This window comes from Chanodichthys erythropterus, chromosome 11 (assembly GCF_024489055.1).
Source record: "Chanodichthys erythropterus isolate Z2021 chromosome 11, ASM2448905v1, whole genome shotgun sequence".
Classification (NCBI taxonomy): domain Eukaryota; kingdom Metazoa; phylum Chordata; class Actinopteri; order Cypriniformes; family Xenocyprididae; genus Chanodichthys; species Chanodichthys erythropterus.
The window spans coordinates 25,400,509-25,412,838 of record NC_090231.1 but is presented as its reverse complement, the minus strand read 5'-3'; positions in this window follow the sequence as shown (position 1 = coordinate 25,412,838).

The following is a 12,330-nucleotide window of genomic DNA, read 5'->3' as shown; positions in this document are numbered from 1 at the left end:
AAAAAGATTACAAACCACCATTAATGGGATAGTTCACCCAAAAATATAATTAAGTTCTGTAACCATTTCCTCACCATCTCGTTGTTTCCCAACCTGGATTGCTTTCTTTCTTCTGTGGAACATAAAAATATATTTTGAGTAATGTCTCAAGAGATTTTTTTTGTCCATACAACAGAAGCCTGTGATCACCAAATTTGTTACCAGACAGTTTTTTTATCTTCTTTCGTGTTAGATTTATTCACTTATTCATAAAATAATATTAAATATAACCCATTAATGCTGACTGCTAACTAATGACTGTGCAAAGTCCTTTTTTTTTGTACATTGATTTTGTAGTTCTGACCTCAAATTCTCCTTAAAGATGTTGTGTTCATCTCAGACTCACAAAAGCTGTTGTTGACTCCTGAGAGTTTCATTCTCTTTTTGAATGGAATGCCATTTTGTGGCCTGTATGTTACCTGTCAGAGCTGTACTATTAGCCTGTACTGGCTGCTCCTTAGGTCATTCACCCATTTCATCATTCTCCCTCCCTACCAGCCCACAGCCTTCTGCAACACAGACCACCTCCCACCCTAACACGTCCTTAGCTCTGCATTCCTGCTTTCTACAAAACAATATTTGTCACACTATTTATTTCAGGCACTCTCCGAGCTTCTTCTTTATTTTTTTCTGGTGATTGTGTAATCTCAGAACTTGTCTTTTACTGGCAGGTCTGTCTAGTTATTTTGGAGAAATTGTTAAGACTATAACTATTTGTTCTCTGCTCAGTGTTCAAAATGAATTGTCTCAAGTTTTTAATTTAGGTCTTCCAGGGTTGTTCAAGCCAGTGCTGCAGATTAGGACTTTTAAAGGCCGACTGAAGTGCCTTGGAACGCGCAGCATTATTCAATGTGTTGACGTAAATTCAACTGAAACAGGAAGACAGGGCGGGACATATCGAACAGCTCCTCCCCTTTTTAAAAATAGCCAATAGTGTTTCGTTTATATCACAGCTAGGCCAGAGCTGCTGAGCTTGGTAAAACCTCAGAACCATTTCTCCTCCTCCTGCCATGAAAATCTGTGATCCATTTTAGTGGAAGTGAGAGACAGTTTTGAATGCTTATATCTCCTAATAGCGAATTTTGCCATTATTTTGGAACACACCAGCTTATTCAGTTTAGGCTAACATATTCATACTAAGTTATCAGTCTTGTATTTTTAGTCCTTAATACGGTTACGTTCACACACAATATGGGAAAAGACCAATTTACAGCCAAACGTATGGCTTCAAAGTACCGCGAGAGCGATTCGAGATCAGCCACCTAAGTCAGCCAGCGCAGTTTCTCAAGAGGAGCTGCATGAGCGCTATTTCATGATTGGCCGGATTCACCGCATGACAACGATCATGTGTATTTCGTGTTTATTGTCACGCCTTCAGCTCCACTAATGCTCAAAAATCTGTGTTTTTATAACAGTTAAAAGTGCCCTAGAATCAAAAATTGAATTTATATTGGCATAGTTAAAGAGTTCAGTACATGGAAAAGACATACATTGAGTTTCAAACCCCATTGCTTCCTCCTTCTTATATAAATCTCATTTGTTTAAAAGACTTCCGGAAAACACGCGGATCTCAACATAACACCGTTATTGTTACGTAACAGTCGGAATCATTAATATTTGCATATATGCCAGCCCATGTTCAAGGCATTAGACAAGGAAAGGCAGTATTAACGTCTGGATCTGTTCACAGACAAAGTATAGCCAGCAAGAACAACAGCGAAAAATGGCAGATGGAGCAATAATACCTGACATGATCCATGATAGCATGATATTTTTAGTGATATTTGTAAATTGTCTTTCTAAATGTTTCATTAGCATTTTGCTACCATCGTTTATTAGTGTATTCATGGAGACAAGAGAGCCGTCATTATTTTCATTATTAAACACTTGCAGTCTGTATAATTCATAAACACGACTTCATTTTTCTTAAATCTCTCCAACAGTGTAGCATTAGCCATTAGCCACGGAGCACAGCCTCAAACTCATACAGAATCAAACGTAAATACTTTACTCACATAATTCGAAGCATGCATACAGCATGCATGACGAACATCTTGTAAAGATCCATTTGAGGGTTATATTAGCTGTGTGAACTTTGTAAATGCACTGTAATATAGTCGAGAGCTCGGGGGGCAGGGAGAACACGATTTAAAGGGGTGGCGCTGCCAAAATCAGTGTATAGTTAATGATGCCCCAAATTAGGCAGTTAAAAAAAAAGTATGGGGTATTTTGAGCTGAAACTTCACAGACACATTCAGGAGACACCTTATGCTGCATTCACACCGAACGCATCTGGGGCGTCTGAGGCGTCTGATTTACATGTTAAGTCAATGTAAACGTGCGTCTAGGTGACCTGCGGCGCAAATCAAGCGTCTAGCGCGGCGCGAATCGAGCGTTCACGCGGCTGACACGCGAATTGAGCGTCTGACACCCAAACGCCCGAGTTGAAAAATCTGAACTTTGGCGTAAATTCACATGGAACCAATCAGCTGTGCCCTATAGATAATGATGTGATTATGAGCAGGTTGAGTTAAAGGACCTATTAGCTTGCGCCAGAGTTTCATGACAGAACTTTTGAAAACTAGTATTAATGTTTGCCAATTAGAGCAACATTTCCTATGAAAATATCTACATGCAGCTCATTTTCATTACTTGCAAACAACACCTGAACAGATTTCAAAAAGGCTTTGAGTGAAACCACGTTTTATTCCCTCTGTCAGCACAGTTGACCCTTATACTCACAGAGATGTGCGTCACTGTGTACAAGTCATCTAAATATAACTGTGCTTTGATCAAATTACCCAGGTTCTTTGTAGCAATGAGAGGTAGAAATTATAGGCATCTCAATAAACCACATTTAATTTTGAAGCAACCAAACTGTTTTGTAAATGAGCATGACTTTATTTCTTTAAATTAAGTATCACACTTGAACATTAATCAGTTACGAGATGACAAATATTTAATCTGAGCAACCTTATATTACTTGGATTAAAGAAGCTGTGGCACGTTTTGAAAATACTGATCAGAAAGAGTGCCTTGCTCGAACAGTGTCAAAATCGACCAACAATAGGTTGTCTTGTATTATCCAATATTCTGCTTTAAGTAATGAGTTTGCAAACATAGTACGTAAACACTGGCATATTTTAAGCTCTGACCATTTATTGAGTCAATGTTGTAAAGATCCTCCACAAATTGTCTATAAACGAGCCCCCAATATACGGCAAATGGTGGTGAGAGCTGGCCAAGGGTCGGAACGATCTAGTAATCCCTTTTCAGTCACGGAGTGCAATTATTATTTTATATAAATAATTTTACAACAAAACGTCACACTTTTAGTCATCCTCACTAAGGGAAACAGTTTAAGATTAAGGGAATAATTTCATGTAACACTAAAAATGTAATCCATATGATCAAATGTCCCTGTGGTTTGGCTTATATAGGAAAAACAAAGCATTGTTTAAAAACACGTATAGCCAAACACAGAAGTAATATACAGTTGAAGGACCAAAAAAATCCCATTTCCATGGATTTTGACACTTTCAAACATAATGACTCTTCATTATTTAGACATTGAACAAATAAAAGTACCTGGAAGGGGTGGTGATATTAATAAAATCTTATTCCAGAAGGAAGCTTTTTACATTTAAACATGAAATACTCTCTCTCCAAAAGGTTTAAATTTGGAATTTGATTTGAAATCTTTTTTTGTGATTTTTGAGTTGGTTTGTATATATTTGATTCTATTTGTTACTCGTGTTGATTTGGTTATTAGTTTAATGAATTGTATTAGGTGTGATTGACCATGTTGATAAAATGATAATAAATTGTCATCTTTTGATTATTCACTGTTTGTCTGACCTAACGAAGACCTTTTTGGCCAATACATTGTCTTTTTAATACATTTTGAGAGCAGCAGGGGCAGTGTGCCGATTTTAGTTTTTTGACATTCAAGTGTTTCTGATGATCGAGCACCTACTCTAAGTTGTTTTGGGATGTGTGAATACTACTTTGTTCTCAACCATATTACTGACAGAGATGGAAGAGTTGCATTGTGTTTAAATATGAGAATAGGGATTCAAAAAGCAAGACACACAGTAAGAGAAAGAGACTGACAGAATAAATTCAAATTTCAATTCAATTCACATTTATTTGTATAGCGCTTTTCACAATACATATCATTTTAAAGCAGCTTTACAGAGAATGCATGTACTCTGTGTTCGGGCCGATTACCGAGCTCGGAGCCCTCTCCCCGGACAGCACGCCAAATACGTTTACCAATTAATTTACCTGACTTATTGTAAGTGTGAACTCGTGAATTAGGATATATATAATTTGGGAATGTGCATGTTGATCCAGATGATTGCATCTTCTGAAGTCCTCGCAGGAGTTGGCGCCGTCTCTTCATAGGTGTTGGTCATTTGAGGTCTTCTTAAGAGGCTGGATCCAAACTGAAGCTGAAGTCCTCTCTAGTCACCTAGTCACCTCGGTGCAGGAAAAGCAAATGGAGAACAATTAGCGTAGCTGCTGTCCATAACATTAAGTAAAGATAGTCATGTGCAATTGATCTGATATGAGATGCATTATGTAAATGCTTTGCTAAAGAGATGAGTCTTTAATCTAGATTTAAACTGGGTGAGCGAGTCTGAGCCCCTAACATTGTCAGGAAGGCTATTCCAGAGTTTTAGGAGGGAAGGTCTAGCTGGCCTCTGTTTTGTTTGACAACACTTCGAACGTCAACAGGAAGTTACTCCGCCCAGGATCACTTAGAGCACCTTTAAATAAACAAAATTGTGACGGTCTGATAGGTACGACCTAAACCGACCTGGCCTTGTATACCAGTATAATATAAAATATAATTACAGTATTAAAAATATAAATATAAATATGTAATATGCAAATATGTAATATATATATAAATATATATGTAAATATAATTACAGTATTAAAATAAAATTATTCAGAATATTTATGCCAAATAGTGATACACCATGCAATCAACTTGCTGATGTCTGTATGGGTGATAATGATTGCTTGATTGCTTCCTCCCTTTGATCATCTGTTTTTTTAGACTAGACTGGTCCTGAGCATTTATTGCCTTTTCTCCCCTAGACGAGTTTAAACAAGATGCTTAATCTTTAAAAAGGATGCACGCTTTAAAAAGGATGAATTGCCTATATATTTAATGTATGTTTTATGTAAAGGCTGTATGTCTTTGCACAGCGGGGTCCATGCATGGTACATGTATGACATACAATAAGAAAATAAATCTCTCATCATGTGTTTTCATATTTTCATCTAAGTGCTGTTGAAGTCTGTTAGTTTTTTGAAAATCATTTAGAAAAAAATGCAAAAAGGAGACACCAGATATAGAACACAAATAGCAGGTTTGAAATAAAACTGAAATTTAATGAAAGAATTGGTTGTCTCATTTAAAAAACCACCTCATTTACATGAAGGTTCAAGGTTGGATATAATGATAAGCTCATCTGAATTCAAATGCCTGCTCAGTATTTCGATGAACTCTACACAAATTCTCAAAATGATCAGTAATGTTTGAGACAGTTGAGAAGTATGTAACATAATTGGGTTTAACAATATACCTTTGTCCACAAAATGCTGGTGCTCAATTTGGACTATGCAGAAATGTTCTTGTGTACAAGCCTGGAATTAAGCCTGGAATAACCTTCACAGCATTACGAAAAATAAATAAATTTAAAAAAAAAAAACTCCTTTATTTCAGTGTGTGTGTGTGTGTGTGTGTGTGTGTGTGTGTGTGCTGGAGTGGGTGCTTTTAAGGATGGCTAGCATACACTATGTAGTGATTCTCACAGATTCCTGAAATCAAAATAGACAACAGACACACAGACAGACGGACATTATTGGACCCAGAGTTGAATTAGAGACATGGAAACATGCACAGTGGTATTGGCTCTAATTACTTTAGCCAGAATTACATTTTCTCCAGGAAATTACATTGAGCCTTGGACTACGTTATAACAATGACCTAAAAGAGATTCATTAATGTTACTGATGTCACCAAAACTATGCAAATGAAGAAATGAAATGGACCTAAAGTCACAGAAATGTATTGACAGATATCAGGGGAAAATATTCAGTCAATTTATCCAACAACCTTATGCAGCACTGCCTTTACACCTCTACAGTTTCATCTAGGTACTTTGGGACAGAATACTTCCACTCTATTAACAGGGGAAATAAAATGATATTCCCGGCACTAGACCTTGTGTCCTTATTGGCATACATCAATTCTCCTACCTAGGGATCAAATGAAAGGGGGCACATTATATTTGATCCAGTCGTTTCATCCTCAGATTCCCCTGTCCTTCACCTCCATTCTTTTATGTCTATTACTCTCCTTCTCTTTGTTGGCAGAAATATTCTGTTTAACACAAAACTGAACCTAGGCCACAGAATAGACTGCAGTGGGGTTACCATGGATACACATCATTATGATGATGACAGAAGACCCAACGCCTCCCAAGTGATTTCTCAACTTCAGCAAACAGGTGTAGAGGATCTTCCCTCACAAAAGGAGTGTTGTAAGTGTAAACTGGACATCTAGGGGCCTAAGTATTAATAAGACATTAGATTACATTTTTTGTATGTAAATGTGAGTAATAATTGATAAGTCAGTTCAAGTTGCTTTCAGTTTAAACAGCTCAAACATGCATTTTAATCTAGGACAAGCTTAAGCCTCGTCTGTGGAACTGGGAGAAACAGATCTCTCTGGATCTCAGCATCTTCACTTATTACAAACCACTCTGACTTTATTTCTTTCATACAAAACTTCATAATGGCCTGGTTTCACAAATAGAGCTCAACTTAAGCTAGGATTAGGTCTTATAGGTTTTATAAAAATGCCATAGAATAAATCATTACTGGTGTGCGTCTTGAGACAAAACAATGGCACTGACGTATTTTAAGATATATCAGCGCAAGTTAGTTTTAGTTAAGGTGTGCAGGTTTCCTAATCACCCAGTCTCCTGTGAACAAAGCATTATTATGACAAATAGATTTCCACTGGATCCTAATACAATGTAAGCCATTACATCAGTTGGCTAAGTGTGCATTATCTTCACAGTCTAGAACTGTAATGATTAAGCGCAAAATGGATGACAAAAAATAAATAAATAAATAAATTTCACCTGTGGTTTTTGTATGACTAAATTACAATACTGTCTGATTGTGCGTAAGATTTTAATTCTCTGAAACCATTTGTAAGTTGCATATGAACATATAGCCTATAAACATGCTTTAGACATACAGAGGAAAAACAACTGAAAAAGATTTGGAATAACATAGAAATACTGCTTAAATAGATCCAATAAAAAAAAATCTACAAGAAGAAAACTTGCACTGTATAAATGACTGAAGTGGTATTGGACGATTACAGTCAACCAAATCTCAACATGCACATACAAGCAAATTTTACGTTTCAAAATGACCTGTTATTACACTTACACTTGTTCTGAATGCGGTTTGTGGGAATCCTGCGCTTGTGCTGCTCTGACACAGGACAATGCCTCACTCTAGTGGATAAAATATGCAATTGTAATTTATTTTTGTAATTTCAGTAAAAGCTATACATTTATGTTGACAAGTCGTTGCATCTGACACAGTCATAAATACAATTACTGAAATTGAAGTTCTGAAAAATTACCAAAAGCTTTCATTTGAAAATGAGGGGTTGAGCAGATCCATCATCTATGAGTACCTAAAAGCTCTTAGTAGCTACACAGATGACGGATCTGCTCAACCCCTCATTTTATAAAAGATGAAGTACTACGCACAATCTATTTAAAGGGTTAGTTCACCCCAAAATGAAAATTGTGTCATTAATTACTCACCCTCATGTCGTTCAACACCCGTAAGACCTTCGTTCATCTTCAGAACACAAATCAAGATCTTTTTGATGACACAATGGTGTCAGATTTCCTTCCATTGACTGCCTTTTTAACACCCTTTTTGACACTTCAAAAACTTAATAAAGAGATCAGGAAACGAATCCATATGGAGTGGTTTAGTCCAAATTTTCTGAAAAGAATCAATCGCTTGTTATGATGAACATATTTAATTTAGGCTTAGTCGCATGTAAACACTGATCAGCTAACATACGCAGAAGCTCAACCAAACCTGGCTGGGGCCTGTTCTTCGTACGTCGCTAACTCGGTTGGATTTGATTGATGACGATTTGGCATGATCTAGGATTGTTCGGTTCTTCGACGCTCATCCTGGACTTAGCAACAGGTCCGTAAACTTACCTGCTCGTGAGCAGGCTTATTTCATGTAATCAGAATTAGATTGCGTCTTTTTAAGTAGAATTGATACTTAAAATCTGTCCCAGCCACTGCTACTTTATTTCAAGAGTACTCTACTTATCCAGGGACAATAATTTAATTTACAAATTAATTTGAAAATAATATTATAAATGTTGTGTAGTCTGTACAATAGGCACAGCCAGTTTGACTCATTGAAAGATTTGTTCGTGATGAAATTACTTTACAGTTGTATTATGAGTCTTACCAAAGTCCCTTTAAGACAAGTCATTTCACTCGGCGGCCATCTTTGAAACGCCTCTAGGGCATCCTGGGCATGCAAACATCAAATTCTCCAAAACTGTTCGCCAACCTTACGATTAAATTTCATATTTGAAATCACCAATGAAATCTAACAACAATTTAGTTTCTAAACGCTCGAATCCTGACAAAAAAAAATATTTTAAATGTATTTTTCAGGCTGGATCAAACTAATGCGCATGCGCAGACCTAAATGCGCGTCTCTTCTGAGGCTCACGTCCTGACTGTTTCTATAGAAACCGGTGATGGATTCTAACGGCCGCTGAAGTGACGCGATGACTTTACCAGTCGGCGATTGGCTCTTATTTAGAAGGCGGGACTTATTCCGCCATATTGCGCGTTACACTTTCTCCCATTCAAAACAATACGAGTGACACGTCTTGTGTTATTCTATAGTCTTTGGTCACACTTTTACACACATGCTGTACAGTACTGAGCCGTGCATTAATTTGAATGGTGACACTATTATAGTGGCTTGATGCAGCGCAGGAGATGCAGATAACGATCTTGACATTAATACATTTTTAATTAATGCTGTCACGTTACAAATCTGCTTCAAAGATAATGAATGTATGACTGTGATTCTAAATAATTGGGAACCATGTAAAAAAAAAGTGCACATTTCATTTATCTATTATAACATTTATGTCGTAATATCATTGTGTTCGCTTGGCTGTTTCATTATAAAGGTCCAGAAATTCTTCAAGTTTATCGTCAGGTGTCTTTTCTAATTATATGATGTCATTACGTTGCTGTCTTGCCGCCAGCCAATCGCTGCATTTCTGATCGTGGTTTCGAGTATCGATACATCTGCCCTTTTCAAGGAACTCGAGAACGCGCAGTGATCTCAGACAACTAAATCCTGATATTTTAATCCATTCCACAAATTCGTTTAAAGAACCAAATTAGCCAGAGATCAGTTATCACGATTAGAAGATCTAGCATCTGTCAAATCATCTCAGAAGTATTTAGCGAGATACGAAGAAAGGACCCCAGCTTCACGTGCGAGAACAAACCTCTTCTGGAAGCTCAAACGTGCTGCATAACCATGCCAGATTGGAAATGTCCAATTATTGTACCAGAAGCTCAAAATTATCATATTTGGAAGAAAATTATTGTACATGACTTTTTAGTATAGGTAAATGAACTAAATTAATAACTAATGATTTTTATAACGGAAAGAACTAACTTAAGCTGGACAATCACACTATTTTAGCTGCTGTACAACCAAAATTATGTTCCCTCTACCTCTGTAAAGCTATACTTTGACACAGTCTGCATTGTATAAATAAATAAAGGTGACATGACGAGTCAAACGTACAGAATACAGCTATTATAGACCAACAACTTTTTGACATGACCTGTAAATTACCACAATACATAAATAATTAGGCGTACCTTAGTGAGAAACAACTGACCTAAGCGCCGCAGCAGGAACGTTAACTTGTGCTCCTGAGAGAGAGTCATTCTCCACGATTATTGGCAGAGAAGACGTAACATGAGGTGAGATGGAAGACATGCCTAACAACGTTCACGTTCTCCTTACAGTCATGACGTTGAGGATCCACACAGCTAGATCAATGAACAGATTATAACGACCATCATTTGAAGTGTCACAAAATAATGAAATTATCGTACATTATGGGATTTTTTTCATTATTGATTGTACATCGTACAGAGGTCAAAATTATCGTACAAATATGATAATTATCGTACGTCTGGCAACATTGTGCATAACACACGAGAATGAACCTCATTGGTTACGCAGCATGTTTGAGCTTCCAGAAGAGGTTTGTTCTTGTGCTTTATTCAGGTTAGGTTGAATGGTGACCAATGATTTATGGAAAAACAATTTATAGAATAAATGGTGGAAATGATTTATGGATAAACGATTTATAGAATAAATGGTGGAAATGATTTATGGAAAAATGTTTTATAGAATAAATGGTGGAAATGATTTATGAAAAAATGACAAAATATGGAATTACGAGGTTTCTGTCCGATATTTTAAATTTTGTTATTTTAGATAGTAATTGTCCTACAGTGTTTCACCATTAGAGTGAAATAATAATTTAAAAATATATATATCATTTCTCCTCTGTAATTGGAAAAAAAACATCTGCCACAAGTGGAATGACTATCTGGGCCACATGTGGTGTGGAACTTGGGCGGACCGCTAATGTTTGCCAGATCTGAGCCACAAGCAGGCCATAGCAATTCCACATGTCAGCCAAGAGCAAAGAAATAAACCAGAACTGGACCTTATCTGAGCCACAAAATCTTTATATATTATTTATAGAATCATCTTAGCATTAACAAGCCTGTTAACAAGCAGAATAACTGAAGGAAAGAAGAGAACAGAGAAAAGAGACAAACAGAAACACTAGAGCTACAACTATTATTATATAATTATTGTCTCATACCATTAATACATTTTAATGACAAACCCTGTTTTACTGCAGCATGAGAACAAACAATAGTACAGAAATCAGTTAAAAGATTGAAAAGAAAAAAATATATATTAAAAAAAAAACCTTGAGCAGAAAACAGTAAACTACAATGACAAACACAGATATGAGCAATCAGCACATGAATCTCGACTATGTTGACAACGAAATATTCAGACAATCAGATCAACTCTGGACATCACAAAAAGCTACTAAAAGACCAAAAACCACAGCAAAAAAATAAAAGCTTACAGTTGGAGTTAAAGAAAATAATTCAGCTGCATAATTTATTCATGATGTGATGCATGCTGGGAGTTTTATATTATTGTTCCCAGCATGCATTGCGGCATGACACTTTTGATTGTCACCTTTGTTGCGAAATTTCAGTGATGGTTTGTTTTGTTCCCTTAGGCCTGGACACAAGAATTTAAAATCTTAAAGGATTAGTTCACTTTCAAATGAAAATTTCCTGATAATTTTCTCACTCCCATGTCATCCAAGATGTTCATGTCTTTCTTTCTTCAGTCGAAAAGAAGGATTTTTCTCCTAATAGTGGACTTCAGTGGCCTCCAGACGGTTGAAGGTCAAAATTACAGTTTCAGTGCAGCTTCAAAGCATTCTATGTGATCCCAGACAAGAAATAAGGGTCTTATCTAGAGAAACCATCATTCATTTTCTAAAAAAAAAAATTTAAAATGTGTAAGTTTTAACCATAAATGCTCATCTTGAACTAGCTCTCTTCTTCTTCTCTATTTGAATTCCAGCAGTGTAGACACTGCTAAATGAATTACTGCCATCCTCAGGTCAAAGTTTGAACTAAATTGTCATACACAATATGCTAGTGCAAGTATATAACAATTAGTTCAAACTTTGACCTGTGGAGGGCAGTAATACACTTAGCAGTGTCTACATTGCTAGAATTCTAACAGAGAAGAAGAAGAAGAGAGCTAGTTCAAGATGAGCATTTATGGTTAAAATGTATAAAATTAAAAAAAAAAAAATTAGAAAATGAGTGATGATTTCTCTAGATAAGACCCTTGTTTCTGGTCTGGGATTGTGTAGAACGTTTTGAAGCTGCAGTGAAACTGTAATTTTGACCTTCAACCGTTTAGATGCCATTGAAGTCCACTATATGGAGAATAATCCTGGAATGTTTTCATCAAAAACCTTAATTTCTTTTCGACTGAAGAGAGAAGGACATTGACATCTTGGATAACATGGGGGTGAGTAAATTATCAGGAAAGTTT